This window comes from Jaculus jaculus, chromosome 3 (assembly GCF_020740685.1).
Source record: "Jaculus jaculus isolate mJacJac1 chromosome 3, mJacJac1.mat.Y.cur, whole genome shotgun sequence".
Taxonomy (NCBI): domain Eukaryota; kingdom Metazoa; phylum Chordata; class Mammalia; order Rodentia; family Dipodidae; genus Jaculus; species Jaculus jaculus.
In genome coordinates, this window is record NC_059104.1 from 77,475,236 (window position 1) to 77,491,526 (window position 16,291).

The window sequence follows — 16,291 nt, forward strand, 5'->3', positions numbered from 1 at the left end:
GAGACAACCACCTGGAACATGATATGCATCGGTGTCTGGGAGCTCTCTCATCTGCAGTTTCAGGATTATAAATGTTGTCCCACCCATATTTCTTGCACTGCCACTCCCTTTGAAATGAGAAGCAACACTGAAGTAAAAGCTGGCTTGATTTAATAGAGCTACCTGAAAACAGGGAGATACTCTACTTGGGAAGGGACACACTTCCCAGCAAGTGTGGATCTTCTTATATGCAACTGTCTTAATTGTGATGAGTTTGGATCTGGCATGGCCCACAAAGGCCCATGTGAGCAAAACTTGGATCCCAGCCTATATTGCTACTAGGAGGTGCTGGAATCTTTAGGAAGTGGGGCCTAGGTCTCAGGTAAGGGGGAGCTCCCTTGTAAGGTATAGTAGGATCATGATCTTTTTCTCTCTCTTTTTATACAGAGAGTAGCGTCATCCACCCTATACTCTGTCCTTCCTTAACCTAGACCCAAAGCAGCAGAGCAAATGATCATGGATTGAAACTGCAAAGCTGTAAGGCAAAATGACCATTTCTTCATAGTTGATGTTGGCAGGATTGTATAGAGGAATATAACTGGTACAATGAATACATATATTATAATGAGCATTTATTAGACTGGCTTATAGGATACCAGCTGAGCAGTGCAGCAATGACTGTCTTCAGTCTGGATTTTCTGCGAACCTTATAAACTGTTAAGTCCACAAAGCTGCGTGCCTCAGCAGTCCCAGTCTGGGAGAGCCAGTGGCCTTCAGTCCATGTTGAAGGCAAAGAAGGCACAGGTAAATGGATAGGGCAGCCAGGCTAAAGATACAGTCTTTTCCATATTACTCTGAGGGAAGGTTTCCCTCTGTAAGTTAATTCTTCCTGCAGATTCCATGATTCCTGAGCTGATCAAGTTGAGGATGAAAATCCAACAACATAGCTGGTAATCTCAGGCATGCATCACAGTGAAAAAAGCTGACAGACAACTGCCTTCATGCACATTTCCTCCAATACTCCAGTTTCCCAGCTGAGGCTTCCACTAGTCAGGACTTCCCATCTGGACTGCTGAATGACACTACATATATTTGTTATTGTCTGTGAATTTATCAATTGAAAATGATCATGACTAGGAAAACCATGGACCAAAGAGGGAGAAGGGTGAATGCTCTTCTTGGGTCTGTTGGGTGGACTTTTTCTTATATTTTGTTTGTTCAGACAGGTTCTTGTATAGTTCTGGTTGGCTTGGAACTCAAAGGAATTCTCTTTCCTAAGTATCTGACGTGCTAGGTTTGTAGGTTTGAGCAATCACACCTGGTCCTAATGGGTGTTTTGGTATCACTTTGGCCCTGTGAGTAATACTGACAAGGCAGTTGTGTCAGAGTTCTTTTTCTTTTCAGCTACATGTAATAGGTCCTGACTTCTGCCCCAGTGGAATCACTGTGCACTGTGTAGGGGTGCTGATACAGTGCTCTTTCCTGCTTGGGAGTTGAACCTGCTTCCTTCTCTTTCATGTCCCCTTTCTCCTTACTTGAAATTAATTTACCTGATTGTGGTGTGACTCCTCTTCCCCTATGCAACTGCCTGCTCCTGGTCTCAGGGTTATCACTTGCCTCACAGAATAGGGGTGAATAACAATAGGCACTAATCTTCCAGAACACTCTGGAGTGTTTGGCCCATAGGCCCACGTGGGTTACTTGCCTCCAGGAACTACCTTTGGAGAACTCAGCAGAAGAAACACAGAAGCACAAAATGGAACTGGCACATCATGCAGAACTGTGTGTGGGAAAAGATAGTGAGGGTGGGCACAGGGATTCTTTGTGACCCCTGAGGTGGCCAGCTAAAGCTGTGGAGCCCCTGAAGCATGAAACTTGATTATTCTTATCTCGGTGCACAGCTCCGAATCTGCTGCTGGTCATTCAATTACCTGGCAACCTCCACCGATATCTTAGCGGCAGTGAATGCAGCATTAGGTAGACTGCCTTCTCATCTCATGGCTCCTCTGGACTGGCGATGGAGACTCTGCATGGTGGTCATGGGCTTGGCTGGAGAGGCTGGTGCCCTGCTGCTACTCCTAGTGCTTCTGTGGAATGGCTACTTTTCAGATATCCTCTGATCAGTCTCAGTATTAAAACATGGCTTGGAGAGGTGCCAAGGTGCTGAAAGACATTTGAGAATAAAACTATAAAGGACACACAGAAGAAGTAATATAGTGCTATTTAATGTGCAAAAGAAGGTGAAGTGGTGACTTCAGAGGTATAGGACCTAGGAGGAAGGAGGTGACTATTGCTGTGCTTGTACCCTGAGGCCAAAAGGAGAGGAGTTGTAATAGCCACACTGAGTTCTTGGAAGTAGTGTTGGGTCCTCTTTCAAATCTCTGACCTCCTACCCCAAGCCCTTTGGGTGACATGTGACTCTCTGGACTTTCTTTCTTCGTGCTGGGTGACCTTCTGTGCTTCCTATAGTTCCATGTCATTAGGGTAATGATGGCACTAGAAAGGGCTTGCCTTACCAGCTAGTGTAGGCCTGCTTTACCCAATACAGAGAGACTTACAGTTAGACTACAAAAAGTGTTCAGAGTTAGGTTTTAATTACTTCTCATTGCTGTGACAAAATATACCTGACAAAAGCAAATTAAGGAAGGGTTTATTTCAACACATAGTTTGAGGGTACAGACCACAATGACCGGGAAGGCATGGTGACAGGAGCTTGAGGCACTAGTCACAATGGTATTCACAGTCAGAAATCAGAGAGAAGAATGTGAGTGTTCAGGTCACTATCTCCTTTTCATGCAATCTGAGATAACAGTCCATGGATGATGTGGTCCATACTCAGTTCACCCTCTCTGGAAATAACCCTCATAGTTACACAAATACCTATGTTTCATTGGTGATTCTAAGTCTAGCTTAATTGGCAATTGAGATTAGCCATCATAGGCAATGTCCAGAGAGATGTGGACATCCATTGATTAAAAAAAAAATGAGGCTAGAATATTGTGTATGTGCACATGTGCGCACACACACACACACACACACACACACACACACACACACACGCACACATGAAAGAACTGGACTGTAAGAGTGAGGCTTGGGCAGTGTTTCTTAATTGCCTGCAGCTCAAAATAATCAAGAGACCAAAGTGTCATATTTTGGGATGACCTGTTCTGACCTTCCTCACATTCTTCCCATGAAGGGCAGTACAGCATCTGAGAAATGCAGAGATACCTTTTCCCAGACTGGAAGATCAGCACATCTTTGGACCCATGACTTGGACCCATGAATACATTTCTGCAAAAGATATTGTTATTTTGAAAAGACAGCTGCTACATGAGCTAAGATTGACATTGACAGGGTAATCACTGACCATGGACATGTGTAAGATCAGGCTGCAGGAAGATTCTCGCAACTGCCCATGACCCAGTGGAAGCAGGTGTTATTTAGCTGCATTCAAATGGATCCCCTGATGCAGTTCCAACCACAAAGGAAGTACATCCTAATTAACTGCAAATGCCTAGCTCATAAAGCTGTCAGACCAGGCCCTAATGTCTGTGCTTTTAATGATGCATTTGATTAGAAGGTAATTTTATTCATCTACTGACAGTTAGAATGTTTGGTGAGGGCCTCTTTCCCCACCTTTATTCTCCTGCTTGGAAGATTTATAAAATCATGATATCAAACTACTTAATAAGTAAATTCATTAATCAAAGTAATGGGGTAAAGATTTGGTCCCCAAACCAGTCTCTGCAGGTGTGTGCTTTTGCACGCATATACACGCATGTGCACATACACACATCATTAAATAACAAGACTAGCTGAAGAGTAAAGGTTTCTCATCAGTTGTGATTCCTCACCTGAAATATTCTTTTATGACCTAATATTCTTGTACCTCACACCAAGACCTAACAATTGAAAAATCTTCATGTCATACACCATGGTTTGTAAATGGATGGATACCATCTTCCTTCATGTCATTTATGTCCCAAAATAAACCTATGAAACACCTAAGCTTCTGTTACAGTTTTATTGAGGCAACTTTAAGATCTTGTCACCGCCCTTAGGAACTCATCAGTTATTTCAAAGGAAAACCTGTATGAATCATATGCTTTCACTACCACACCATTTGGCTTTTCCTTGGAAATTGACCCTGGAGGTGACACCACTTTAGATTTCCTCTTGCGAAAGGATATCAAAGGAGCCACTAGACTGGAATTCACTTAGGCATCTGGACTGCCTTGGCCATTTTACTTCCTGTGATGGTTTGAGTCATTAAATATCTGAAAGTTCTGAGTAAATGCAAGAATCATAATTCCATTTTCTCTCTCTTCCACCTGGTCTCTATTTCATGGATCATGGTGTCCTCAAAATAGGGCCAGAAGCCTACTAACATGGTTGTCCGTTTTGCTCTCCTCACTTCTGCTTCTTCTTTTCTCCTTCCTTACCACTGAGTCTCTTTCTTGCTCTTTTAATAATACTATCTGATATTTGTGAGGACTTCTCTTTGTATGTTCTTCACAAGTATTACCTCTTTAATCCTCTTTAATTTAATGCACAATGCAGAACCAGATAATGTAATATGAAAATAGATAATGGTCCCTGAAGTAAGCCACTTCTGTATCTGCTCTAATGCTGTAGAACTTGAAGTGAGGAGCTGTAGGTCTGACCCCGAAGTTGAAGTTTTACTTGTTGAATGGACCCCACAACATATTGCTAGGAGGAGTTTGCTGCATCTAACAAGGAATTGGATGGTATGAGAGGGAACCAGAAAAAGAAGAGATGTACCACTCAGTCTTCCAGTAGAACACTTCTCTAAAATTATAATACAACACAATTTGCTGAAGAATCTCAAAAAGTCATAGAGTGAGCATTGATTAGGTGGCAATCCCAAATATATCAACTGAGTTACAATGGCCAGACTTTGTAGGACTATGAGAAGCTGGACAAGTGTGTGTCTAGAGTAATAATAATAATATTACAATATAAGTAGACTTGGGGGTGCTGGTTGACTGGAGAGAATGCTCCTTGGAAAAGTCTTATACTCTAATTATGATTCAAAGCCTTGCTTCTTGTTTTTCTTAGTTCAGCAGCCTGTCTTGTCTATAGGATATGCAGATAGGAGCAGATGGAGTACTTGCCTGGTTGCCTTGGTGCTTTGCCCCTCCATGCCCATTACTGCCTGCCACATGGGATGATAAAGGCCTGTCCATGATAATTAGCCCATACTACCATGTTCTGAGACTAGTGGCCCTTTCTACTCTATTTGAAAATTGTTATTTCTAGGCACAAAATGAACTCCACCTTCTGAAATTTTGACAATTTGAGTCTATCAAGCAACCTGACATAGATTAGCAACAGAAAAGGCACATAAATTTACTAACTCTCAAGGGAGTTGCACAAATTATATAACTCAAAGAAAGTCCAGATGGTGGGAGCTTAAATTCTCTTTCCATGGGAGGGAGGGGTCCAGGCTGCAGGAGTTTGGAAGAAGAGGAAATGTTTTTAGGAACATGGAAGAATAGAGGAACTAGACCAGGTTAGTTTGAGCTGGGTTGTAGGTTCATTCTACTCCATTTTTCTGTGAGTTAATATGATCCTCTAGGGCATTTGGCCTCTAGGTAGATTAAGAACTTCACAGAGCTCTCCTTTCTCAGGAGGGAAAGATGGGAAAGGCTGAGATGGCTGGCAAGAGGTCAATGAGGCTACTGTTCTCCTTCAGTTGGATGCTTTCAGTACCCCAAAGTATCCTATTTTGGGGAACTGTTTTCTCAGTACATATTTTCATACTTTTATGATAATGTATTCAAATCTCTATTGAACAAATATCTCCAAGCAGGTAGTTGACTATACAGGCCACAAATCCAGACTGGAATTATATAATGCAGTACTCTGGAAGTAATCTACTTTTCCAGTTCTGACTTAAGAAAAAAAAATGTTATCAGAATATTTTTTTCAACCTACTCAGTAGAGTCCAGGTATTACTTAAACACTCATACTCTGTCACAGATGAAGGCAAGATGGAAATCCAAACACATGCAGATACAATCAATACAAGTGACAAGGAAATATGGACAAAGTACATTCAGTAAAGACTAGGCTGTCTTTGATGGGTTTCCTGGCAAAGGTGAGAACCAAGAAGACTCTAAAGGTATGCTAAAACTTGCATTCCAGATGTGGGCTGTGAGACCAGAATTACCCTTCATTAATAACCCAATTAAGAAACACATTTGAGGGCTGGTGTGATGGCTTAGCAGTTAAGGCACTTGCCTGCAAAGCAAAAGGACCCAGGTTCAATTCCCCAAGACCCACATAAGCCAGGTACACAAGGAAGGACATGCATCTGGAGTTCATTTATAGTGGCTGCAGGCCCTAGTACACTCATTATCTCCTCTCTCTCTCTCTCCATATGTATGTATGTGTGTATATATATACATATATATATGTAAATAAATGAAAATAAAATATATTAAAAAATAAAAAAATAGAAACACATTAAAACTGAATACTGGACATAGCATCTTAGTCCAGTCCTCCTGCTGACAACATGTTTAACAGAGACAAGTAATTAAATGGGCTTATCTGACTCCCTTGGGGTATCCTTTAACATACCTTTCTTTCTTGGGGATACTTCTGAACTAGCCTGCTCCAAGGTGAAGACAGACCCTCTAATCAGCCCCTGCAACTTTTTCTCCGTTCAGAAGGACTAAAAAGAGCATGTTGACTTTTAAGCATGACAGAGTTCCAGTGGGATCATTTGGTTTTAAATTGAGACCTCAGCACATGAAAATGCCCTTACCTGTGTATACGGTTTGGCTTTAGAAAGTTTAGCCTGTCACTTTAAACTGATATCCCTTCCTAGGCTGTTCCTCCTAGCCCAGGCTGGCAGAGGAGAAGACATATTTTAAAGTGGCAGGTTTAAACAACTTCTATGTGTGCATGTGCCATGCAATCTCTTTTCACAACCAGGCTCCTGGGCTCATGTTGAGGGGCCCCACAGTATCTAATCTCCTTCCATAAACTCTTGGAGAGTTTGTTGCTGCCTGGAAGGGCTGGGAGCAGAGTGAAGCAGTAAAACATGGTGGGAAGAAAGGGAGACCAGACAGGTACTGTGTTCTGGGAACACTGTGTATACCCTGTCACTGGTCAGCGCCAACAGGCAACTCAGTTCTGCCTGGCCTTGGCAGGTGCCAAGTGGACTATACGTGTGCTTTCAGAAGTACCTCCACCATTCTCTTTCCACAAAGCCCGGTAGAGAAAGATGAAGGTGCAGACCAGCCTGGAATCTGTTCCTTCTGCTAGGTCCATGTGCTTTTTGGCTATCACCAACTTGAACCTGACAAAATTCAGCATCCAGATCTTGGCCACAGAGAAATGCTATTTGTATTGTTCACATGGGGTTTGGTAAGTACTGCACCCACCCCACCCCAAAGTGCTGTCAAGAAAACTGCTGCCTGCACAGCTGCCCAGCAAGTGCTCTGTGAAGTGCCTCTGTATGAGTGAATGGCTCATGCGGCAGCAGCAACTGTGCCAGAGAAGTCAGGGACTGGCAATGCTCATCTAATCTGGTGTTCTTGCTACAACTCTGGTGTCCCTGGTCTTCTGTATCTGCAGGTGGCATATTTGTGACTTCAATCAACAGCAGAGAAAAAAAAAATCCAAAACAAAATTGCATCTGTAATGCAGATGTAGACTTGGTCTTCTTGTTACTCTCCAAACAGTACAGCAAGCCACTATTGCCACAGTTTTTGTATTGTATTACACATTGTGAGATACTTAGAGAAGATTTATGGTATGCAGGAGGATAGACAAGGCCACCTGCAAATACCACTACCATGTCATTATAGATGAGGAGTTTGTGGTGTTTGTGCATTTTGGGACCAGTCCCCAATTAATACCAAGGGACAATTTTACTGTGACTAATGACTGAGACAGTGAAGTCTCAAGGTTAAAGTTCATCTCATAAGGTGAAGTCTCCACTGAATAAGCTACATAACTCAGCGCTAGTTCTTTGAGCATGGTCCCCAGAGTTTGGCCCTGGTTCTGCAACTTAGAACACATGGCACTGTGTAGGCTGGAGATTGACCTCAACACCCCAAGCAAATGGCCCTAGAGCCCAGCTCCTCACCTCAGGGCATCTTAGATAGAAAGACTTCTTGCTTGCATTTGAAGCAAACTGGGCCCAGTGCTGTCTTCAAGAAGAAAAGTGTTCTGGGAGAGGCAGTAAGGCTTCCCAGACACCCTTCATGCTTAGAAGGCAGGGCATTTCCAGACAAAGTCACAAACAATCCAGCCCGAGGAGGGAGAATGAACTGCATTTTTTTCTCCCATTGCTATAAAAATCCTGTGATTTCCTGAGCAATTCTGAGGCTGCTGGCTGTGCTTCACAACCACTGATCTATTTAAACTTTTGGTAATAGAGATCTCAGCAGTCTGTCCCAGGAGGAAATTACCTCCCAATTTAAGAAAGCCAGGTGCCCTCTTGAGACGCGTGGGACTCATGTCCCCAGCATAAACCTCTCTCTTTTCAAACTGGGAGACGCCAGTGCATAGGCCTATTACTGGAAATGGATGCATTTGTGAATTTCAACATCCTATTAGTGATGATGATCTGACAAAATCACAAAAATTGAGATATTTGGGTGTGCAGCTGACAGCTGATTTACATGCTAAAATGATAGGCAGATGTAGACTGTACCTCCCGAAAGACCCTGGAGGAGCTGTGGTGAATCAGGGTACCATTGGCATGATATAGGTGGTGTCCTCTAAGTTTGTAGGGACATAAGAAGTTATTAATTGGTACTGACTCACTGGGATGACAGCCCAGGGTGAGCTGGCACCTGCCCATCCTTTGAAGGACAGCAACCACTGCTCATACTCCATCTCCTTTAATAGGGCTAAACTGACTTGGCCACATCATCGAAGACACATTCTTTTCCTCAGTTGTAATAATTTAACTGGAATTAATGAAATGAATGATATTTTAGGATCACTGCTTATCCCAGTAAGATTCACTTATTATATGAATAAGATGAGTTATGAATGTCTACACGTGATTATCAAGAAACTTTCTTCCTCTCTCAGGATGTAGGGCAAAGTGAGGCATTTCATTGACAAGGCCACTCTGGACTTTTCAGGGCTATGTGGGTTGTTTACTCAGCATTCCCATCTTCTCATTTTCTCCATTGTAGAATTACCTTGGTCTAATGGCATTTTTTCCCACTCAAGCGCTCCATCCATAAAAGAACTAAATCAGTCTCATCAGCTTGATTTCAATGGCAAGAGAGAAGGCAAAGGCTTCTATGTTTGCTCACCATTTAATCTAGATGTTAAACTATCATGAGTGATTGACCTCGATCCATCAGTGTCTGCTCACTAGAGTTGGGAATGCATGCTAAAATCCTGGATGGCTTTGAAGGCTATCATCTAAAGAAGAACAACTAGTTAGCTCAGGAAAGGTGGCTACTGAGTACAGACAGAATTTCCTGAGGGGTACAAGAATGAAGTAGAGTGTGTCATGCTATGCTGTGTTTTATCTGAAATACCACCATTTCAATGTGCACAAAGGAAGGGAGTTTTGTCCTAGCTAGAGAGAAGCTCCTCTACCCTCAACAAACACACTCAATTTATAGAATTCTAGCACCATGGACTAAAGTATCAAGGAGCAAGACCCATAAACCAGTTTAATGCTATATCCTCAGAGTCTATTCCAGTACCTGACACAGAGAAGGTAAGGACTGGGGCATAGGAAGATGGGAAAGATTTATTGAGAAAATTATAGTTGGAAGAGGACCCAGGAGTCCAGGTATTCTTTTTTCTCTTTCTCTGCTGAGTTATCAACTCAGCAAAGGCTCTGTAGTCATGATAGAAAATTCCAAATCCCAGACATGCCAACTCTTTTTATACAAATAATTTTACCCCTCTAGAACATTCATCACTATAAGGTTTCAGTTTCTGAATACATCTTCAAAGAGGTTTTTGAAGGGCTGTGGATGTGGCTCAGTGGTAGACCACTGGCATAGCATGACTGCCAGAAAATATCTTTGAAGAATATATAATACTATTATAAACTCTTAGACGTTAACTACCATTATTTCTGAATGATGTTTCTACCTTGTTTTTCATCAATCCATCCATCCTTAAGCTCAAGTAATGTAGGAAACTTCATATTAAGAACCCTGAATCTTTATCTTCAGATTCTTATCCTATCCCCGCAGAAGAAACAAAGTCCCCTATTAACATGAGGCAAGTAAACGTGAAGCGGTCCCTTGTTCATTGTGGATCTTAGTTTCCTTTTGCTTTGCCATGTGGAGGTCATATTGGTTTGATCCCTAAAGTGATCCTGCAGCCTGGAGGCGTACACTGTTACCATGGCAGGAATTATGCAATAGAACATTGTATGAATTAGGATGAGTTTCAGGTGCTTTTCTTGTGTAAACCCAACTGATTCATACCATAATACTATCAAGGAATTTGACATCAACACTTTCAATCCAAAGATTAGAAATTGAGGTACAAAAGGTTACCTACCCGAAGTTTCCCATATCATGGGTAGAAAAAACACGTTTTGGATCTAGAATAGCACAGTGCCCAGCCCATGATGACAGCAGAATGCATTTTCCTATGGCTCTGTTACTATGGTTTTGAGAATATTCCTGAACTCAAGGTTAGTCTAGAAATCAGAACATATCTCATCTTTTGGTTTCATTCAGTGACCTGACCTTGGCATCAGAGAATATTTTCCATCTATAGATAGCAAAGCAATGATTGCCAAGTAAATGGAAGAATATTTGCTATTGTGAAAATGCCCCAGCAAGCCAGGTTACTACTGTATTAGGACTGTAACAAGCATAATGTGCATTTGTGGAACATTTCAAGTTCTCCAAGTACTTCATGGCTGTACTAATTAGCCAGCCTGTCGACATATTCTAGCAAGATGACTGAAAACCTTTATTTCAACTCTTCAGTTTCATGAAACTTCCAAGCTCCTCTCATCTTAGGATGGAGAGTCAAGGATGAGTCATCAAGGACAAACCTATTTGGATATTTGAGCAAGATCTATACCTACCGTATTAGAAAGGCAACATGCATTTGATCCAAATCTCTTTGGGCTGTATAAATCAAAAGTTAATTACTAGGAGGGCCCCATTTTTATTTTTACTGCTCTATTTTCATTTATGAAGCCATCTGGTATCATTAATATGTTCAAAGTCTTTTTAGTTTTATTTATAATTTTAAAGCAAAAAAAAGCTGCTTTTCTCAAATAGGAAAAGCTACAGACCCAGGGAAGGGTATTTTGCCTGTATGAGCCCTGGGCTAGAATATGAGCCAGGGATTGGCTACTCAGGCTTTGTTCAGGTGGATGTGCCCAGGCTTCTGGGGATTCTGGCCATGCTTTTGCGGGCTTGGACACCTAGAGGACAGCTGGGACCTCTGTACTGAGGGATAATCTGCATCTTCAGAATGTACAAACCTTGCTAAGAGTGGTACATGACAGGCTGAAGCACAGTGCAACAAGCCCAAGCTGCCCTCCCCAGGCTCTGAGCTTCACTAGGCCTGTTCAAGCTATAGCTGACTTCAGCCAGGCCCATCCGCAGGGGCATCCCAAGAGCCACACACATGGATGGAGCCAACAAGCCATTGTGTTCTTTCCTGTTTTTTAGCATCCTTAGGACATAGCTGAGTGATCCCCTCGGAGGTGGCTTAGAGAGACCAGAATCCACCGTCAGCCAGTCTTGGCTCAGAGACTTCCTAATGGAAAAATCCTCTTGCCCAGACTTACCCCCAAATGAGTAGCTGCTGCAGGATTACAGGGCATTGGACCTTCTCATTTTTATTTTAAATGTTATCTCAGCTGGGCAGTTCTTGCAAATGAGCCTCCCCAAGCTCCCTTCCTTCCCAGCTTCCACCACCTCCATGAAGCACTCTACCCATATCCACTGTGGCCAAAGACAGGGCCTACAGGGGTGTGTGTTAACTAATTGGTGGCTTCCTGGCCACTTTGGTCGTGTTCCCAGACTGAATTTCTCTGGCTTAACACTTGGATGCTAATGACAAGAGCTTCTGGGAGAAATGTGGTTGAGGGAGCCCTTTTAAACCAATATTAGAGAATCTTCATTGAGGAGTTTTGCTTATAGGCTGGTTCTCAGCCCATAGTTAAGCTAAAGCAGGGGTGTGTGATTTTGGTTTCTGGTTTTCGTTGCAAACAATAGAAATATCTTTCCACATCTTTCTGCTTATAGAAAACCTTGTACTTCATAACTGTCTTTAGCCATGCCCCGGAGGTTTCAGAAACACAAAACCAAAGCTTTTGTCGATTGTGTGGAAATGTGACTGGGTTTTTCTCTTTCTCAGCACTCCTCTGGTACAGTTCCTTCCATATGACCCCTTTCCCTTAGTCTTTCCTACCTCCATTCTCCCTTTCTGGTAAAAGAGCAGAGGCTTTCAATGGGGAAAAAGAAACAAAAAAACAAACCCAAAACACTGTGCCTAGTTAATCATTTCAACTCCAAGCTGCTGATCATTGATATCTGGAATGCTCTGTCTTCCTTTTCTTTGCCTTGTCTTGCTTATCTGGTGTCTCCTCACCAGTGTCCTAGAACTGCTTACAAAACATTTTCCTGCTAGAAACAGGCTCATTCCCAGAGCCCTTTCCAAATCTGAACTCACTGCACTGGGCAGTAAGGACAGTAGTTCCACTGTGAACTTCCTAAGCAGACAGTGGGAAAAGGCATGGTCTAGAGCTGAGCTGTGTTGAAAACAGAGGCTGAGACCTACCAAGGCTTTGTTCCTTCTGCCTGAACAGGGGAAGGGCACATCTACCCACATCATGGCTGTTGACTAGCCAGGGGTGTCTGGGGCCACCTAGAGGCACACACACAGTTTGAGGAAAAGAGCATGAAACCCAAGCAAAGCTCCAGGCATGCATTTACAGCATTGAGGCTATTTTATGGTGCCAGAGGAGGACCACAGGCTTGAAACAGCCCAGCCAGCTCTGCTTGGCCTCCAACATTATAAATTATGTAGCTGTCTTCATCTATTATTCAGCATAATTTATTTTGCACATTTGCTTTGGCAGTTTATTAAAAACAAGCAAGCAAACAAACAAAAAATCCAGATGCCCAAAGGAGGAGAAGAGAATGAAAATGAGCATGCATGATGGGAGACAGGTAAGAGGAGGAAGGCATGGGGATGACATACTTTTCTGTCAACCAAACATGGGCTGCATGGTGACCAAGGGAGGCATGAGGGTGGGCAGAGGTACTTGGAGTAGGGAGGACACTGGAGCCCTTTCCCCACATCCTCGCTCGTGTACTTCGGGCACGCTGGGTCTTCTGTCTCTTTGGAGCTTTTGTTCTTTGGGGCAAGGAACAATGTGCTGCCTCTCTAGAAACAGCTGTCCCCTATTGCTTTTGTCTCCATATTCTTCTCCAGAGCCACATGACCCTCACTGCCCTCAGAAGCTCAGAAGTTTCCTCCTGCTTGCTCCCTGGCCAGCCCCCAGAGAACTGTCACATAATGTCTCAGAAGGCTCCTTCTTTATTTTCTTTTTGTGCTTGGCTCTGAGCTTGCCCAGCTTGTCCTGTGGTGATTGGTCCTTCCCTGGCCTTTGGGTTTAGAGAGGTCCTATGCCCCATCCTCCCTCAGCCATGAGGGAGGATCATGGATACAGGCCTGATAATCACAGATTGATGAAATGTTCTATGCTCCCAGCTTCTGAAGTTTGCATCTGTTGCCTTGGCCTTGGAAAGCTGCAGACAGGAGGAAGTAGGCAGATCCAGAATTGTTAAAAAGAGAAAGCTTTCCTGTCCTTATTGTCTTCTCTGTTAATCAAGAATTGATTACAGGGCTAAGATCCCAGTATATTGGTCTGATTGGATAACACGAAATCAGAGCTGGACAATTTTAAGACCAAATTCACACAGGTCAAAATTTGTTAGCCAGAGTATAAAAATAAATCCTGTGTAATAACATAGCATTTCCTGTAGGGTCTGTGTTTGTGTGTGTTTTGCTTAATTACCTTCATGTCCAGAAATACTCCATGGAAAAGATGGCACCCTCCTGGGTGAATGTCTCACTCCCCTTCTGAGATGCTATACACACAGGTAGTGTTCAGGCCTGTGATCTGTGTCCCAGATGAGCATCTGGGTTTCTTAGATAAGGCACTTCAGGTCACATGAATAGGTGTCACCTAACTGGCACCTTGTTCATTCAAGGAGACTTGGTCATCCCTGTGTTACAGAAGAGAACATACTGGCTTGCTGGGATCACACAGCAGGAATGTGAAGGCAAGGGAGAACTATGGATGTTATCTGAGGATGGGGGAAAATGAGGCTGGCCATCTTTAGTGACTCAGCTTTCTTACAGGTACTCTGTCTTGGTGGTCCTTTGAAAAGTACTTGCTAACATAAAGTGAGTTAGCAGACTCACTACTGTTCCACCATGCACTGGTCTGTACCTGTCCTGAACTGCCACAAGAGCAGTTGAGGAGAATGAGTGATCAAAGACCAGAAATTGCAGTGGTCAGCAGCCTCTTTCTGTATCACATAAAGGATAGCAGCTGGATTTGTGATGGCCTCTGGAGTTTCATTAAATAGCTTTGGACTCTAGAAAAGGAAAAGTGGGTTCAGGCCATCACAAGAGTCCCTGAAGGATTTCAGATTCTCATTTCCCACAAGAAACATGGAATGGCCATATAATTGTGAGATTAGCTTCATTCACCTGCATCAGTGAGTCATCTCAGAGACCTGGGGATCTCTCATAGTCAAGCAGAGAAACTCAGTGAAGACAATTTTGTAAAGAGATCCTAGAGAGTGTGGGAGTTTTTGGATTTGGGGTACTGTTACATACTTAGGAGTTCCTGAAGTTCTTGAGAAATTCAGGGCTTAGAAAAAAAATAAGAGAGTATTTAAGGCGTTAGTCTCTCTCTGAGACTATGGGAAAGGCTTTAGTGGTGGGAGTTATGCTATGAGTCCTGTGAGAAGAACATTCACAGGATATCAGGAAGCTTACAGCCTTGCTTTTGAAGCAGGGTTAAGTGCCTTGAATTTCTTGAGGGGCTTTGTGCTGGCTTCAGGCCCAGAAGTCCTAGGATAGCCATGGGGCCCTCTCTTGCTCTGACCTTAGGTATTTACAGCATAAGAGGTGTGATAGACAGATGTGGGGATGTTCCAGGTATTGTGAAAGAAACTACCCTGCAGAAGGCTGGATGAATCTAGACTTTTCAGTGACTTTATTCCCATTTTATTTTCTGATACCTCAACCACAGATCCTGATGACTAATTCTGGTGTCATTCACATGCATAATATGGTGTCATTCTCTTGCGTAATGTATACTCCAATTGTATTACTTCCCTCAGAAGTGGTTGGCTCACAAAACCATATCCCTTGCTGTCTGACAACATTCCCATTCCTCTAATAGTATTCCAGGGCACTCAGTAACCCACTGCAGCCTGTACAGTCACCCAGTGTTCTAGTCCAAGGTAGAAACTCAAATTTTGGACTCCACAGACAGTTCAACCTCTCAGTATCATATAGTCTCAAAGTGATGGAATGGAAGGCTTTTAATACTAATGAAGAAAATAGGATGAAAACTGATTAACAACACATGATATCACTTACTATAACCACTTCTTCAGCCAGGATATGACTGACATGTGCAATTACATCATATTAAAGATGTTTACATTCAGGGGTAGAGAGATGGCTTACTGGGTTAGGTACTTACCTGTGAAGCCTAAGGATCCAGGTTTGATTCCCCAGAACCCGTGTCAGCCAGATGTACAAAAGGGTGCATGTGTTTATAGTTTATTTCCAATGACTAGAGGTCTTGGTGCATGCATTTTCTTTCTCCTATCTGCCCCTCTCTTGCTTTCTATCTCTCTAAACAAACAATCAAACAAATAAATAAAATATTTTAAAAATATGTTCATTGATGTGGGCACAAGGCTAGTTTGTTGCAGGATGTTTAACAGTATCCATAAACCTTACCAAATAGATGTCAGTAACATACCTTCTTTGCAATTGTGACAAATAAAATTTTCTCTAAATACTGCCAATACCTTCTAGGAGACAGAGCCTGCCCTGGCTGAGGATCACTAAATTTAGTGACCCTGAGCTTGTCCATATGGGCACTTAAAGAGAATTTCCTGAACATACAACAACAGTAGTGGCCACTGCAGCTTTGACAGGCTTGGTAGAGATGTATTTTCACACTGTACCCTGGAATAAGCATTTCTGACTATGGTACCAAAATTAATATGTTTAACTATGTCTGCAGCAGTTACTTTCTTGTTGCTAGGATGAAACAACTGAC

General features: G+C 42.7%; 1 protein-coding gene across 4 annotated transcripts in view; it reads left to right on the top strand.

Moving 5' to 3' along the window:
* The window catches only part of Opcml (opioid binding protein/cell adhesion molecule like), a 1,382,967-nt gene that overhangs the window by 387,783 nt on the left and 978,893 nt on the right, over positions 1–16,291 (top strand). The window contains exon 1 of one of the 4 annotated variants that reach the window (XM_045145870.1): positions 13,124–13,145. The exons of the other annotated variants lie outside the window; for them this stretch is intronic. The gene's annotated coding sequence lies outside the window, so the exon portion shown is untranslated. Of the gene's footprint in view, positions 1–13,123; positions 13,146–16,291 lie in introns of those variants that run through there. 4 annotated transcript variants of the gene reach the window in all.